This window comes from Aquarana catesbeiana, linkage group LG08 (genome assembly GCF_042186555.1).
Source record: "Aquarana catesbeiana isolate 2022-GZ linkage group LG08, ASM4218655v1, whole genome shotgun sequence".
Classification (NCBI taxonomy): domain Eukaryota; kingdom Metazoa; phylum Chordata; class Amphibia; order Anura; family Ranidae; genus Aquarana; species Aquarana catesbeiana.
In genome coordinates this window covers 257158590-257177487 of record NC_133331.1, presented here as the reverse complement: position 1 = coordinate 257177487, position 18898 = coordinate 257158590, and the positions used below count along the sequence as shown (strand labels likewise).

The window sequence follows — 18898 nt, the reverse complement described above, 5'->3', positions numbered from 1 at the left end:
TTGTCAACTTTGATTAGACTGCTCCCATTATGTCCAAGAAGAGTTTGTCCTTAATAGACATTGCTTCCTGATTGTCCTCTTTTGTTCTTTGAAAGGCATTGCACCCTAAATGGTCTTGGTCACTGTAACAGACAAGGTTGTCACTAGACGGGCTTATGAAGGGACACAGCAAGTGGGTAGTGTATGGCAGTTTCTTTATGAGGAAGTGGTTGTGCTGTCGGTGCGTTGTAATGTCCACAGGGATGGCCCTGGGTGTAAAGCTGTGTTGTAATCTGAGCTGTCACATTCTGTACATTTTACACTGACCTTAAAATCCTTGGCAAAGTGAGATGTCAATGAGCAGCCCTTGCAACAGATGTTGTTTTCCTTCAGAAAGACTTTGCGACCCTTTGTGGGCTTCTCTCTGAAGGCTCAACACTTTGGAAGAGGATATGGCTTCCGGTGCAAAGGACACTGCTTACCAGGATCTTTGAGCTTTGTCTCTGAGTTAGAGGATCTCGCAGACCTGTGAAAAGAATCTGGAGGAGTCACATTAGTTTTTTGTACTGCTACTGGAGGTTTGCTAGGGTTCAGTCCTGTAGGATCCTCTAGGATCATTTCTTGTTCTAGGTTACTGGCTTACAAAGTCCACAAAACAGAGAAATTAGAATGGAACATTATACTGTCTTTTATATTTGGAGCCATGTGTGACCCAGTGCTCTTGTAAGTTATAGGGTAACTTTTGTACAATGGGGTTGAAGCCTCTGGCTGTCTCAAGGAAGACAAGTCCTTGTAAGTCCCATTCGGCTTTGGCTACCTGAAGTTCCATTAGTAAGTTATTTAGTTTTTCTGAGTTTCTTATAAGCCTTGCTAGGTCTCTTAGGAAAGTTATCAAGTCACTTGAATAGTCCATTTTCTTTTGCTTCTCCTGACCCATAACATTCGTCAAGTCTACCCCAGATCATTTTAAGGCCAGTGTCTGGGTAGGTTATATTTATTGTCCTGATTCACTTGACATGTTCAGTTGACTCCTTTCCAAGCCATTTGATCAGGAGGTCTATCTTCACTGCATAACAGGTCTAAGCCTCTGACAGTGTTTTGGAAAGAAGATTGCCAGACTCTAGCTTTTGTGACTAATTTGCATCATGCAAAGAACTCGGCAAAGTCTACAATGGCTTGAATAGCTAGCCGTGTATTGCTATGGTGGAAAGGTGGTGTGAGATCATACCTTTTAAGAGTTTCTGGTTTAACCCAGTCCTTGATGTATTGTTCTGAAGTAAAGGCAGGACCTGGAGGATAATTTGTAGATTCTGGTACCTTGCATGTAAGCATAGGCGTGCGCAAGGGGTGTGCCAGGTGTGCCTGGGCACACCCTAATCCTGGGGTTGGCAACCTGTCAATGCAGGTGACAGGTAAACCACAACTCTTCCTTGCCGACCCTCAGAACCTGGACAGGAGAGGTGGCATGGGTGGAATTTAGTGGAACCGATCTGTATTTTCCTCCTGCAGCAGCTGAAAGTAGGCTTCTCCTCTCCTTTTTGTCAACATTCAGCTGCCACACGAGGAAAATATAGGGGATTGGTATTAATATATGCCACCCCTGCCACCCCTCATTTCCCCGATCCTCTTCCTTCTGTTGCCCAGGTCTCCCATGTGCTCCCTTGCTCCCCCTTCCTCCCATTGTTTCAGGATGGAGAGCGGGGAAGAAGCAGGTAAATATGTCAAATGCAAATGTGTTGGAGCTTTGAGGTGCACACCCTAATGCAATAGGCTGCGCACACCTATGCATGTAAGATGTCTGACGCAAGAGGTTTCACTTTGTTTGGAGTCTTGTTTGCAGATTTGAGACTTGTTGCTGACTTGCGGTGGTGCTATTAGGTATTCTCAATTTTTCTCCTCGTAGTCTTTCTTGCTGCTTGGTTTGGAGTGTTGATAGATGTAGTCTGAAGTGCGTTGTAGAAGATCTTGAGGTTCAGCTTCTACACTGAGCACACTGCTGCATCTATTGAGTTCACTATCAGGGTATACAGCTAATTCTAAGGCCTCTGCTTCGGCTATAGCGACCGACACTGCTTTCTCTATAGCAAGCTTTTTTAGGTTTGTTTCTAGTAGGGCTTTCTGCATTTCCAAGGATGTAACTTGTTGCACCTTCTCAGCCTCTAGTCATGCTCTCTTTTCCTCTAAATGGGCCTCTTGTTGCACCTTCACAACCTCTAGTTGCGCACTCTAAGCCTCTAAATGTGCTTCTTGTTGCACCTTCTCAATCAGTAATTATGCTTTCTCGGCCTCTAAGCCTGCCTCTTGTCACACCTTCTGTAGTCGTGCTTTGTATTGCACCTTCTCAGCCTCTAATCTTGCTCCTTGTTGCATTTTCTCAGCCTCTAATCATGCTCTCTCTTTTTTTGCCCAACAAAGGCTGCTCCAGCTTGAGCTTTTGCACATGCTATAGAAAGTGCATTACTTGCAGAAGAGGATCTAGAGGAACCAAAGACTTGAGACCTTGTTTTAAGTGAAGATGCCTTACTCTCCAACATGTTGCTTGTGGAGATGCTTGACTATGTAAAGGCTGCTGGGTTGCCATAGGCAAATGGCTGCGTTGACAGTATAGTAGGCCTCTGTGTAGCCATTGTGTACCCACTGGTTAGCTGCTGTATAGCAAGTAGTCCCTGTTTTAGCAGCCGCTGTTTCACTGTTCTGTCTCCGCTACACATTTCCCTGTGTGTAGCTCGACATGCAGCTAAATCTTCCAATTCTGCAATAAGCCAGACTGAGTTTAGTTGTGAAGCTATACTAACAAAACAGGGTGGGTGAAACTATTGAGAAAAAACAAATACAGATACATATAATCAGTATATGAAGTATACAGAAATACAATGATTAAGCTAGGCTGTAGATAGGGATAAGTAATTCTCACCAGCAATGTTGCGTTTATGTGATTCAAGCGGATGCAAGTTTTAGTCCAACATGTGCTCTGATAGCTTTGATAGCTCTGAACTTTGCCATCATTCAGGACAGTAAGCAAACATTTTTGCAGAACGCTGGCAGTAAGAAATACAAGGAGGTAAACAGTGTACAACTTTCAGAGGCCCACAGGAGGACTAGCAATCCAGATGAAAATATCAGTAAGACCCCTTTCACACCGGCTTTCTGATCAGGTCCGCCTGTTAGTTTTTCAGGCGGACCTGATCGGACACTCCATTCATCTCTATGGATCACCCGCTGCTATCCGATCTGATCCTGTCTGTGAAAAGCAGATGGATGGTGACCCTATTTTCCACCTATCTGGTGGATAGGTTCAGATGGGATCGGATGAAAACAGACAGGTGGTCCATTTTCATCCAATCTCCCCATACAGACAGGGCCGGACTGGCCTACCGGGATACCGGGATATTTCCCGGTAGGCTGGCTGCATTTAGTACCCCTGAGGCCGCTTTTGCCTCGGAGCTTGGCTGGCTGCCTGTGTAAGCCTGTGTCGGCGGCTGCCGCACTATGCAATGACTGTGTCTCCTCCTCCGATCCGGCGCCGCCCACACTCAACTAATATGCCTCTGTGTGCGTGAGGGGAGGAGCAGGAGAACACCGTGCTGCTTGATTTTTCTCGTCCTGTGCGGCGCCAGCACCGCCCACTAATCTGCACAAGGATAATAGAAGTGGCCGGCCGTGAAGCTGCAGCACAAGAATTAAGGTACAAAATATCTCTCTCTCTCTCTCTCTCTCTCTCCTCTGTTGTGCCCATCTCTCTCTCTCCTCTGTTGTGCCCATCTCTCTCTCTCTCTCTCTCTCTCTCTCCCTCTCTCTCCCTCTCTCTCTCTCCTGTTGTGGCCATAAATTCCAGCCACTGTACCCAACGATTACAGCCACTGTGCCCATAAATTCCAACCACTGTACCCATCGATTACAGCCACTGTGCCCATAAATTCCAGCCACTGTACCCATCGATTACAGCCACTGTACCCATTAAACGCAGCCACTGTGCCATCAAACGCAGCCACTGTACCCATAAATTGCCACCACTGTGCCCATTAAACACAGCCACTGTGCCCATAAATTACAGCCACTGTGCCCATTAAACGCAGCCACTGGGCCATCAAGCCCAGCCACTGTACCCCTAAATTGCCACCACTGTACCCATTAAACACAGCCACTGTGCCCATCAAACGCAGCCACTGTGCCCATAAATTCCCACCACTGTGCCCATTAAACGCAGCCACTGTGCCATCAAACGCAGCCACTGTACCCATAAATTACCACCACTGTGCCCATTAAACACAGCCACTGTGCCCATTAAACGCAGCCACTGGGCCATCAAGCCCAGCCACTGTACCCATAAATTGCCACCACTGTGCCCATTAAACACAGCCACCGTGCCCATAAATTACAGCCACTGGGCCCATTAAACGCAGACACTGGGCCATCAAGCCCAGCCACTGTACCCATAAATTGCCACCACTGTGCCCATTAAACACAGCCACTGTGCCCATCAATGCAGCCACTGTGCCCATAAATTCCCACCACTGTGCCCATAAATTCCCGCCACTGTGCCCATCAAACGCAGCCACTGTGCCCATCAAACGCAGCCACTGTGCCCATCAATTGCAGCCGCTGTGCCCATTAAGCACAGCCACTGTGCCATCAAGCGCAGCCACTGTACCCATAAATTGCCACCACTGTGCCCATTAAACGCAGCCACTGTGCCATCAAACGCAGCCACTGTACCCATAAATTGCCACCATTGTGCCCATTAAACACAGCCACTGTGCCCATCAAACGCAGCCACTGTGCCCATCAAACGCAGCCACTGTGCCCATAAATTCCCACCACTGTGCCCATTAAACGCAGCCACTGTGCCCATAAATTCCTGCCACTGTGCCCATCAAACGCAGCCACTGTGCCATCAAACGCAGCCACTGTACCCATCAATTGTAGCCACTGTGCCCACCATTAAACACAACCACTGTGCCCATCAAGCGCCACCACTGTACCCATAAATTGCCACCACTGTGCCCATTAAACGCAGCCACTGTGCCATCAAATGCAGCCACTGTACCCATAAATTGCCACCACTGTGCCCATTAAACACAGCCACTGTGCCCATAAATTACAGCCACTGTGCCCATTAAACGCAGCCACTGGGCCATCAAGCCCAGCCACTGTACCCATAAATTGCCGCCACTGTGCCCATCAAACGCAGCCACTGTACCCATAAATTCCCACCACTGTGCCCATTAAACGCAGCCACTGTGCCCATAAATTCCCGCCACTGTGCCCATCAAACGCAGCCACTGAGCCATCAAATGCAGCCACTGTATCCATCAATTGCAGCCACTGTGCCCATTAAACACAGCCACTGTACCCATAAATTGCAGCCACTGTGCCCATTAAACGCAGCCACTGTGCCCATAAATTCCCACCACTGTGCCCATCAAACACAGCCACTGTGCCCATCAAACGCAGCCACTGTACCCATAAATTGCCACCACTGTGCCCATCAAACACAGCCACTGTGCCATCAAACGCAGCCACTGTACCATCAATTGCAGCCACTGTGCCCATTAAACACAACCACTGTGCCCATCAAGCGCCACCACTGTGCCCATTAAATGCTGCCACTGTGCCCATCAAACGCAGCCACTGAGCCCATCAAACGCAGCCACTATGCCATCAAACGCAGCCACTGTAACCATCAATTGCCGCCAGTTTGCCCCATCAATTGCCGCCAGTTTGCCCCATCAATTCCTGCCAGTGTCCCCCCCGCCCGGCACTTACCTGTCTCAGGTCAGCGCGTTGCTCCACGCTCCCTCCAATCACAGCGCCTGTCGCTCCAGCCAATCAGGTGACAGGTAACCAGACCCAGTGCACCTGATTGGCTGAGAGGCGGGTCAGTGTTAGGGAAGCGATTTATTGGATTTCCTAACACAGCACTGTGTAAGCAGCGAACGCACAGCAGTGTATATATATATATATATATATATATATATATATATATATATATATATATATATATATATATAAAGCCCTATGTGCTTTTATATGTGTCTTATCTATATATAATGCACTCTTTAAATGTGCTTTAAAATGCATGGTTTTCCATTTTATGAACAAGAAAATAATGACGTTATGCTGTTGGGCTGGTATTATAATGCTATGGGGCTGGTATGACATTTTTTCCAGGGCTGGTTTTTATACCCAGTCCGGCCCTGCATACAGATGAGCGGGGCTCTGACAGGTCCATCTCTACACAGTGAGCAGAGACAGACCTGTCATCTGCCTGCTCAGTGGAGATCAGCAGAGTGATCCCCCACTGAGCAAAACAGAGTCCGCGGGGCAGACCGCACTTGTGAAAGGACCCGAAGGAAGGCACTGGCTTCCACCAGCTGCTACACAGAGCAGCCTTTCTCAACCTTTTACCTTAGAGGAACCCTTAAAATCTGTTTCAGGTGTTGGTGAATCCATGCTAAAACCAATTCATTGGGGTCAGTGGGAAAAATTGCCTGTTACATTGGTGGTCAATGGGAAGAAAGACCCCCAGTGGTGGTCAGAATGCCACTGTTACCAATAGCTAATAAGATAGTGTCATGCTGCTGACTCTGCCAAGTGGCACTGGAACTATGCAGGCACCATAAAAAGGGGCTGTCAATTATTCACAGATCAAGGAAACCCTAGCAACATCTGGAGGAATCCTAGTTAAGAATAGCTGGCACAGAGGGATTAGACTGCTGGCTGCACAATGGCCCGTTGCAGGAAAAAACAAACGCTACATAGTTATGAAAACAATATAACATACAATTGCTACGCAAGCCATCTTGCAATTGAATGATATTATAAATGACCATTCCATTTCAAACTGCTGCCACTGCAGTTTCCTATGGATGTGAAAAAAATAAAAAAAACACAAATCCAATGCAACAGGGCTTTTAGGGGTTTTATTTTGGTAGGAAATCCCTAAATGATTAACTATGGCTAAAGGGATGCCAACACTGCAGCTTCCCACATCAAAGCACTGAGATTTCATCAATTGATAGCATCTGCCATTCAGGAGACTGAAAAGGACACAATGAAAAACAGTTATTTGATCAAAATGAAAAAAGGTAAGAATCTGCAACAAAGTTGTTAAAATTCCACAATATACATGGGAGAGGAGAATTTTTTTTTTTAACAAAACGGCCCGCATGGTTGAGTGTCTTCAGCCTGCCCCAAGTGTTGTGAAAAGCATTTGCGAGGGCACGGTAGCCCATTCATTTCAATGGGCTGCCGTGCCTGCATTTCCCGCAGAAAAAAAAAAAAAAATTATATATATATATATATATATATATATATATATATATATATATATATATATATATATATATATACACACACACACACAGTATCTCACAAAAGTGAGTACACCCCTCACATTTTTGTAAATATTTTATTCTATCTTTTCATATGACAACACTGAAGAAATGACACTACAATGTAAAGTAGTGAGCGTACAGCTTGTGTAAATTTGCTGTCCCCTCAAAATAACTCAACACACAGCCATTAATGTCTAAATTGCTGGCAACAAAAGTGAGTACACCCCTAAGTGAAAATGTCCAAATTGGGCCCAAAGTGTCAATATTTTGTGTGGCCACCATTATTTTCCAGCACTACCTTAACCCTCTTGGGCATGGAGTTCATCAGAGCTTCACAGGTTGCCACTGGAGTCCTCTTTCACTCCTCCATGATGGAGCTGGTGGATGTTAGAGACCTTGTGCTCCTCCACCTTCCATTTGAGGATGCCCCACAGATACTCAATAGGGTTTAGGTCTGGAAACATGCTTGGCCAGTCCATCACCTTCCCCCCCCCCAGCCTCTTTAGCAAGGCAGTGGTCGTCTTGGAGGTGTGTTTGAGCTTGTTATGTTGGAATACTGACCTGCGGCCCAGTCTCAGAAGGGAGGGGATCATGCTCTGCTTCAGTATGTCACAGTACATGTTGGCATTCACGGTTCCCTCAATGAACTGTAGCTCCCCAGACTATGACACTCCCACCACCATGCTTGACTGTAGGCAAGACACACTGGTCTTTGTATTTTGTATGTATATATATATATATATATACACACATATATACATACACACAAAAAGGGAGGGTTTTTGTTTATTGGTTGGCTGTGGGTACTAGCAGTGATTAGTGTACACAATACTGAATAGTCTGGGCGGACAAGAAAAAAAACTAAAGATGGAGAGAAGAAAAAAACCTCCTAGCTGTTGTTGTGTAGCATACAGGTCAATCAGCTCCCATCTCTCAGGAGCTGCATGAGGATCCTAAATAAACCTCCACTTATAGTGATAAGTGCAGCTACCTATGATGTATACTCCTCCTCAATCTAAGTCCTGAATGGCTCCCAGACTGACTGCAACTGACAAATTCTAAATAATTCTCCCTAAGGCTCGATTCACACAGGGGCAACACGACTTCAGCGCGACTTTGTACCGCGGCTTCAGCGCGACTTCAGCAAATTACAAGGCGACTTGAAGTCGCCTCCATGACAGGCGACTTCGGCTGTGGCCAATCACAGGGCAATCAGCTCTCTGGGAGGGAGGGGTTTTCCCTGCAAAGTCGCTTGACTTTACAGAGAGATCCGACTTGGAGGCGACTTCCATTGATTTCTATGGTACAGGTCGCCTACCAAGTCGGATCAAAGTAGTACAGGGAGTACGCTCTGAAGTCGGAGCGACTTCAGTAATGTCTATTAAGACGCTAGCGTTCACTCCCATTGAATCTATTTCTGGGGCGACTTGAGGGCGTACAGGTCAGATCCCAAGTCGCCCCAGTGTGAACCGACCCTGACTGAGCACAATATAATGCCTCCCTCTGCAAGCTTATAAGCTTGAGACCCCATTCACACAGGGACGACTTGTCAGGCGACCTAGTCGCCTGACAAGTCGCCTCCCGTTCTGTACTATGGAGCCGTTCTAAGGGGAGCGACGCAAGTCGCTCCGACTTAGAAAAAGGTTCCTGTACGACTTCGGGGGCGACTTGGGGCGACTTGCATAGACTTCTATGCAGAAGTCGTTTTGCAAGTCGCCCGGCCATTCATTTGCAGGTCGCCTCGCTGAGGCGACCGGCAAGTCGTGTTGCCCCTGTGTGAATGGGGTCTAAGGGACTTGTATTCCTACAGAGGCAAATAATCTGCTCAAGACTGGTTAGCTACTAGTATCCATCACACCGGTCTCCTGAAAGGACTGGGAATTCATTGCATTTTCTCTGCCACACCCATATCCTAGTGAGTCCTGATTAACCCCCCAATGAATATATTGTAATACATGTTCCTATCAGGATACTGCAGGTGCAACTCTACTAGATTGTTCATTTTAATATACAACCTACCCTGACAAGGTCTAACAAAGTTAAACATAACATCTACCTCAGCAAAACTGGCTACCTCAAAAAAACTACAATTGCTTAATCACTTGCTGACCGGGCCATAGCCGAAAAACGGCTACAGCGTGGTTGGATAACTCTGGGAGGGCGTACTATAACGTCACACCGAGAATGTCTGTGACCGTCAGGCGTGTCACGGATCGAGGTAAAGGGCCAATGACAGTGGCCCTTTACCACATGATCACGCCATCCAATGACAGTGTGATCACTTGTAAACAAACTGAAGCATGCTCCTCCCCTCTCCTCACGCTGATTGGTACAGTGTGTGAGGAGAGGAGGGAACCAGTGCAGCGGGTCTGAAGTGCCCACAGTGCTGATCTGTGCCCATCCCTGGCTCATCCATATCCATGCTCATCCCTGGCTCATCCATCCTCATCCACGCTCCATCCCTGGCTCATCCATCCACATTCATGCTCATTCCTGGCTCATCCATCCACATTCATGCTCATTCCTGGCTCATCCATCCACATTCATGCTCATCCCTGGCTCATCCATCCACATCCATGCTCCATCCCTGGCTCATCCATCCTCATTTATGCTCCATCCCTGGCTCATCCATTCTCATTTATGCTCCATCCCTGGCTCATCCATCCACATTCATGCTCATCCCTGGCTCATCCATCCTCATTCATGCTCCATCCCTGGCTCATCCATCCACATCCATGCTCCATCCCTGGCTCATCCATCCACATCCATGCACCATCCCTGGCTCATCCATCCTCATTCATGCTCCATCCCTGGCTCATCTATCCTCATTCATGCTCCATCCCTTGCTCATCCACGCTCCATCCCTGGCTCATCCATCCACATTCATGCTCATTCCTGGCTCATCCATCCACATTCATGCTCATTCCTGGCTCATCCATCCACATTCGTGCTCATCCCTGGCTCATCCATCCACATCCATGCTCCATCCCTGGCTCATCCATCCTCATTTATGCTCCATCCCTGGCTCATCCATTCTCATTTATGCTCCATCCCTGGCTCATCCATCCACATTCATGCTCATCCCTGGCTCATCCATCCTCATTCATGCTCCATCCCTTGCTCATCCATCCACATTCATGCTCATCCCTGGCTCATCCATCCACATTCATGCTCATCCCTGGCTCATCCATCCACATTCATGCTCATCCCTGGCTCATCCATCCACATCCATGCACCATCCCTGGCTCATCCATCCTCATTCATGCTCCATCCCTGGCTCATCTATCCTCATTCATGCTCCATCCCTGGCTCATCTATCCTCATTCATGCTCCATCCCTTACTCATCCATCCTCATTCATGCTCCATCCCTGGCTCATCCATCCACATTCATGCTCATCCCTGGCTCATCCATCCACATTCATGCTCATCCCTGGCTCATCCATCCACATTCATGCTCATCCATCCACATTCATGCTCATCCCTGGCTCATCCATCCACATCCATGCTCCATCCCTGGCTCATCCATCCACATCCATGCACCATCCCTGGCTCATCCATCCTCATTCATGCTCCATCCCTGGCTCATCTATCCTCATTCATGCTCCATCCCTGGCTCATCTATCCTCATTCATGCTCCATCCCTTGCTCATCCATCCTCATTCATGCTCCATCCCTGGCTCATCCATCCACATTCATGCTCATCCCTGGCTCATCCATCCACATTCATGCTCATCCATGCTCCATCCCTGGCTCATCCATCCTCATTCATGCTCCATCCCTGGCTCATCCATCCTCGTTCATGCTCCATCCCTGGCTCATCCATCCTCATTCATGCTCCATCCCTGTCTCATCCATCCACATTCATGCTCATCCCTGGCTCATCCATCCACATTCGTGCTCATCCATGCTTCATCCCTGGCTCATCCATCCTCATTCATGCTCCATCCCTGGCTCATCCATCCTCATTCATGCTCCATCCCTGGCTCATCCCTCCACATTCATGCTCATCCCTGGCTCATCCATCCACATTCATGCTCATTCCTGGCTCATCCATCCACATTCGTGCTCATCCCTGGCTCATCCATCCACATCCATGCTCCATCCCTGGCTCATCCATCCTCATTTATGCTCCATCCCTGGCTCATCCATTCTCATTTATGCTCCATCCCTGGCTCATCCATCCACATTCATGCTCCATCCCTGGCTCATCCCTCCACATTCATGCTCATCCCTGGCTCATCCATCCACATTCATGCTCATCCATCCACATTCATGCTCATCCATGCTCCATCCCTGGCTCATCCATCCACATTCATGCTCATCCCTGGCCAATCCATCCACATTCATGCTCATCCATGCTCCATCCCTGGCTCATCCATCCTCATTCATGCTCCATCCCTGGCTCATCCATCCTCATTCATGCTCATCCCTGGCTCATCCATCCACATTTATGCTCCATCCCTGGCTCATCCATCCACATTTATGCTCCATCCCTGGCTCATCCATCCACATTTATGGTCCATCCCTGGCTCATCCATCCACATTTATGCTCCATCCCTGGCTCATCCATCCTCATTCATGCTCATCCCTGGCTCATCCATCCACATCCCTGCTCCATCCCTGGCTCATCCATCCACATTTATGCACCATCCCTGGCTCATCCATCCACATTCATGCTCCATCCCTGGCTCATCCATCCTCATTCATGCTCATCCATCCACATCCATGCTCCATCCCTGGCTCATCCATCCACATTCATGCTCCATCCCTGGCTCATCCATCCTCATTCATGCTCATCCATCCACATCCATGCTCCATCCCTGGCTCATCCATCCACATTCATGGTCCATCCCTGGCTCATCCATACACATTTATGCTCTATCCCTGGCTCATCCATCCACATTCATGCTCCATCCCTGGCTCATCAATCCTCATACATGCTCTTTCCTGGCTCATCCATCTACATCCATGCCCAATCCCTGGCTCATGCATCCACATTCATGCTCCATCTCTGGCTCACTTATCCACATTCATGCTCCATCCCTGGCTCATCCATCGACACTCATGCTCATCCATGGCTCATTCATGCTCATCCATGACTCATCCGTGCCACATCAGTGCTCATCCGTGCCACATCAGTGATCATCCATGCCAAATCCATGCCACATCAGTGATCATCCGTGTCACATCAGTGCTCATTCATGCCACATCAGTGATCATGCGTGCCACATTCATGCCACATCAGTGCTCATCCGTGTCACATCAGTGCTCATCCGTGTCACATCCATGCCACATCAGTGGTCATCTGTGCCACATCTATGCCACATCAGTGCTCATCCATGCCACATCAGTGCTCAACCGTACCATGTCATTTCTCATTTGTGCCACATCGGTGCTCATCCAAGGCACATCAGTTCTCATCCATGCCACATCAGTGCTCATCCATGCCACATCAGTGCTCATCCATGCCACATCAGTGTTCATCCATGCCTCACAAAAGTGTAATAAGGTGTAAAGTGTATGGTAATCAAATTAGATTTGAAATGTATGTCCCTAGAACACCTGATGGTGCTCCCTGCATGTTGGGCCTCTGTATGTGGCCAGGCTGTGTAAACGTCTCACACATTTGGTATCGCCATACTCAGGAGTAGCAGAATGTGTTTTTGGGTTTAATTTTTGCTGGGTACATGCTATGTGTTAGAAATATCTTATAAATGGACAACTTTGTGTAAAAACAAAATGTGTTTTAATTTTCTTTACACATAAAACTTGTGGAAAAAAATAACATGTTGAAAAGACTCATTATGCCTCAAAGAATACACTTTGGGTTTACTTTCCAAAATGGGGTAATTTTTTGGGGCATTTTCATTGTCCTGGTGCTCCAGGACTTTCAAATGTTTAAGGTCCCTTTCACACTTCTGCGACTTATTCTGCGACTTGGGACTGCATAGTCGCATGACAAGTCGTACCCCATGACTTTCAATGAGCACCATTCATATATGTGCAACTTCAGAGTAGTCCCTGCACTACTTTGGTCTGACTTTGATGCGATTTGAGGTCCATAGATCTCAAGATTACAAAGTCACATCAATAATTGCGGCAAAAATCATGGTAAAATCACGATAAGATCGCGCAACTTTCATGTCGCAGTGTGAAAGGGCCTAAGAGGTAGTCAAGAAATGATATGTGTAATTTATGCTCCTAGAATGCCTGATGGTGCTCCTTTGAGGCCACGCCCTTTAAAGGAGAATTGTACAAATAATGATTGGTTAAACCCACAAGTGCTTTTTTTTAGCTCTACTATTTTTTTATATTGTCTTTCTGAATTTACAAATGCAGCAATTTAGAAATTGGATGAAAGGTTTAGCATTGGGAAACACATTATTGATAGGTAAGTAGTGCATTTTATATACAACTATATAGATCAGACCAAAATGAGGGACAAATGAGGAGCAAAGAGGGACAGAGGGACTTTGTTCTGAATGAGGGACAGTCCCTCGAAATCAGGGACAGTTGGGAGCTATGACAAAACTACTATAATCCCTGTTCCTATAGGGATACTACAAGTCTGCTATATTGTACACTTGAATATACAAATTACCCTTACAAGGTCTCCTGCCAAGGTTTGACAGAATAACCGCCTCTTCAAAACTGGCCTACCTCGGAAAAAAAACTGCATATACTTTGTTAACCTGCCTCATATAAAGCTAGGTACTGCCAAAGTCTAACAATTGGTCATCCTAAACAAAGCTACTGCCTCAAGAGTTGGAAGACTAATCAAACCTGCCTCATAAAAGCTGTTAAACTATATCTGCCAGCCAAATTCTGAAAAACACATCCCTACAAAACCATGCTGTACCCGAAATAATATTAGTGTTCCCAAAACTCTAAAATCTACATGTTTCGCTTAATCGACAGAGGGAGCCTGTAGATATATAGACTTTGTCATGGGCCCATTTGTCTATGAATTGTCATCGTATATTGAGGACATGTGGGACTTTGTCAACAAGTTGACTGATATAGTCCTGGACGAGAATACTTGGTTAGCCAGTCTGGATGTAGAAGCCCTTTATAGCAATATCGGACATCAATTGGGGTTACAAGCCTGCAAATTCAATTCATGCTGGAACACAACTTCTTTTTATTTGATGGTAAAATGCTGTGGTGACCCGTCCATAAGGGGCGCAGGGGTGCCTCCCCCCTAATCCATGCGCCCAGGCCCTAATCTACATACAGGGCGCTGGACGCATGGATTCTAACTGGGATTTTTTTTAAGCACCTGGTTAGAGTCCGAGGCTCTAATTGGCTTAAAAAAAGGGTGGGCTCGGGGCACAGAGCACTGCGCCCTGAGCCCACCCAGTTGTGTGACAATATTGAATTATTATTATTATTATTATTATTATTAATAATAATATTCGCTATTGTCTTCCTGAGTCTCCTCCTGGCCAATCAGGAAGCATGTCCTGAGACTTGATTGGCCAGGGAGTCTTAGGACTCCCTGGCCAATCGGGTCTCAGGACACACTGTTTGGCCGGGAGGAGAAGCAACGGCTGGCTCTTCCTTCCCCCTGCCTCCTAAGGTAAGGCCTCTGATCACCTTCCCATCTGTCTCCCGGGGGGGTTTGTTTTGGGGTCAATCTCCGCATTCCCGTCCGTCTCCTGCGGGGGTATCAATTGCCACATTCCCCTCCATCTCCCACGGGGGGGGTGGGGTTAGTTTGCTGCTCCCCTGCAAAAAGTATTTCGCACCGGCCACCACTGGTAAAATGTATAGGCAGTGGGAAGGTACCGCCATGGGCACAGCATGTGCACCGACGTATGACAACTTATTTTTTTTTGGGCTGGTGGGAGCGTACCCAGACCATGGACCAGTATACATCAAGGATCCTACTTTGGGTACGCTTCATTGATGACATATTCATGTTGTGGCAGGGCACTAAAGAAATCTTTGAGGATTTTGTAAACTGTCTGAATAGGAACAAAATTGGCATGTACTTCACAAGCGAGATTGATTACAATAGTATTAATTTTGAGGATTTATCCATTAAGGGATGCAAAGGGTGTAATTCAGACTACAATATATCGCAAACCTACATCCACAAATGCCCTACTCCACTGGGACAGCCACCATCCATCATCCGTCAAGAAGGGTATACCCACCGGCCAATTCATATGAGCAAAACTAAATTGCTCAACTGAGTTGGCATTTGAGGCAGAAAGTAAATGGAACATTTTTCTCATAGGGGCTATAAAATGCAGGACCTTAAAAGATCATATCATAAGGTAAAGGACATTCCAAGACAAAGTCTACTGAGTGGCAGAAGAAAATAGACAAACAGACAGGTCTTCAAATTATTGGCCAATATTCTAATCAGTCTGGCCAGATCTTTAATGTCATAAAGCGGTATTGGAATATCTTACATGATAAGTACCTACATGGTGTCCTGTCCCAGAATCCAATGATTATATTGGGGGGGGGGGATTTAAGGGGCATGCTGGTACATAGTCATCTTGATAAAATTGCAGCACAACCTGTAACCACTACGTGGCTACCAGAACGACCCATGCCATGGATAGCATTTAAATGTGGCCATTGTAAGGCATGTACGTATATCTAAGTATAAAATTGATGCGCTTTAAATAAATAGTGCATCAATTTTATACTTAGTACTATTTGTTTGGTTATCTGATCACCCTATATTGATAGCAGCTTTAATTTACTGATTTTTTTATAGCACTAACTATATTGATATATATATATTTTTAAGCACAATTTATTTATATCACACATATCTATCCACATCAGCGCTTGGTTTTTATTCATTTTTTTAGCATGTACGTATATCCCCACGATGAAGGAATTCTTGAACCCAAAAGGTGGCACAATGATTCAATTAAAATCCTTCTTCAATTGCAGTTAAGGAGTGATCTATGCAGGCAGCTAGGCGACCGTGTTCCAAACTATATGTGGGCTAGACCATTCGTCAGTTTTGTCAACGAGTCTTGGAGCACATTGGCGATATACGATTGAATAGCCAATGTCTGGGATCAAGAAAGGGAGATCTGGATAAATACCTAATAAAAAACAGAGGCTAGGTGAATTTTTCAGTTGAAATCATGTACGCTATCTGGCTTGAATGAGGGCTTTACTTATCTGCCTTTTATAAAGAAATAATTCTGTTTCGCAGTTCCCCTTTAAAAATATTTATAATTTTGAAGGACAATTCTTGACTGTAAAAAATGATTTGAGAAGTCAATTAACATAAAGAAAGATTTTGAACATATGAAGGAATATATCTATTTCCTTCAGGCCGATTTCACACTATAACACGCAGAGGCTCACAGCAGGAGTCCGGTGCGTCTCCATTGACCGTTTAACCACTTCAATACCAGGCACTTAGACACCTTCCGCCCAGCCCAATTTTCACCTTTCAGCGCTATTGCAATTTGAATGACAATTGCGCGATCATGCTACACTGTACCCAAACAAATTTTTTATCATTCTGTTCCCACAAATAGAGCTTTCTTTTGGTGGTATTTGATCACCTCTACGGTTTTTATTTTTTGCGCAACAAATAAAAAAAGACTGAAAATTTCGAAAAAAAACAAGTTTTTCTTTGTTTCTGTTAAATTTTTTTGTAAATAAGTACGCTTTCTCCTTCAATAATGGGCACTGATACGGCGGCACTGATGGGCACTGATACGGCGGCACTGATGGGCACCGATGAGGTGGCACCAATGAGGTGGCACTGATGAGGTGGCACTAAAGGGCACTGATGATGGGCACTGATAGGCGGCACTGATGGGCACTGATAGGTGGCACTGATGGGCACTGATAGGTGGCACTAGTATGCGGCACTGATGGGCACTCATAGGTGGCACCGATGGGCACACATAGGCGGCACTGATGGGCACTCGTAGGTGGCATTGATTGGTATATATGGGTGGCACTGATGGGTACTTATGTGTGGCACTGATGTGTGGCACTGATGGGCACTGATAGGTGGGCACTGATGGGCACAGATGGGCACAGATGGGCACTGACAGGTGGCACCAATGGGCAATGACAGGTGGCACAGATGGGCAATGACAGGTGGCACTGATAAAGCATTGCTGGGCAGATCTGGGCATTGCTGGGCAGATCATTGACATAATAGTGCCAATCAGTGCCCATTTGTGGGCACTGATTGGCACAGATTGGGCACATGTGGATGGCCATGGGGTACATACCTGGCCATCCACGTTGCCCCTTCCCTGGTGGTCCTAGTGGCATCCCTGGTAGTCCAGTGGGGTGATCTGAGGGGGGGCTGCGCTGATAAACAATCAGCGCAGACCCCCTCTGCCAGGAGAGCCACCGATCGGCTCTCCTCTACTTGCGTCTGTCAGACGCGAGTGAGGAAGAGCCGATCAACGGCTCTTCCTATTGACAGTGTGATCAGCCGTGATTGGACACGGCTGATCACGTGGCAAAGAGCCTCCACCGGGGCGCGCTGCGGCATGTTATCCTGCTGGACGTCATATGACGTCCAGTCAGGATAACAGAACCACTTCCTGGAAGTCAATCCGCTATAGGGCGGGCGGGAAGTGGTTAAGGTCCGATGTCAGCCTGAATTTTGGGCTGAATTCGGACCTGAAATGGATCAAAAGACGCACAGGGCTCCTGTGCAATTCGCACAGATTTATTTAGAATTTGCCAGATACAGCCAGTCTGGGAGCCATTCAGGACTTAGATTGAGGCATATACATCATAGGCAGCCGCACTTATCACTATAAAGACCCATTCACACCTGAGCATTTTGTAGCGTGAAGCCTGAGGCCGGGTTCACACTGGTACGACACGACAGTTGTACCACTTTGGATCCGACATTGCCCTGCGATTTGAAGTCTGACATGCATCCGACTTCAATGAACAGGGATCCGACTTTGATCCCCGACAATACCAGGCACTGTGTCTGGTATGAATCTTTAGGGGAAACTCCATGCCAAATAAAAAAAACCCAAAAAAAGGCATGGGTTTCTGCTCCAAGAGCATAACAGGCCCTTCGGTCTGGTATGGATTTTAAGGGGAACCCCCACGCAGTTTTTTCAGGCCCCCCCCCCAAATCCATACCAGACCCTTATCTGAGCACACAGCCTGGTAGGTCAGGAAAGGGAGTGGGGACAGGGCAAGCACCCCCCCCCCCGAACTGTACCAGGCCACATGCCTTCAACATGGGGGGCTGGGTGCTTTGGGACAGGGGTGCCCCAAAGAACCTTGTCCCCATGTTGATGAGGACAAGTTCCTCTTCCCGACAACCCTGGCTGTTGGTTGTCGGGGTCTGCGAGCGGGGGGGGGCTTATCGGAATCTGGAAGCCCCCTTTAACAAGGGGACCACCACCCAATGTAAATGAGTATGGAGTACCCCCCTACCCATTCACCTAAAAAAAAAAAAAGTGTCAAATAGTAAACACATTACACATGTTTTTAAAGTAATTTATTAGGCAGCTTCGTCGTCTCTTCCGATCTCTTCTCCCCTCTCCGGGGTCTTCTGCCTCTGTTGGTTCTTCTCCCCTCTCCGGTTCTTCTCCCTCTGTCCGCTGTC

At 46.9% G+C, this 18898-nt stretch overlaps 1 protein-coding gene across 2 annotated transcripts in view; it reads right to left on the bottom strand.

Annotated features, from left to right (window-relative positions):
- ACY3 (aminoacylase 3) overlaps positions 1-18898 on the bottom strand; it is an 81820-nt gene that overhangs the window by 52877 nt on the left and 10045 nt on the right. The window contains exon 1 of one of the 2 annotated variants that reach the window (XM_073597077.1): positions 307-440. The exons of the other annotated variant lie outside the window; for it this stretch is intronic. The gene's annotated coding sequence lies outside the window, so the exon portion shown is untranslated. Of the gene's footprint in view, positions 1-306; positions 441-18898 lie in introns of those variants that run through there. 2 annotated transcript variants of the gene reach the window in all.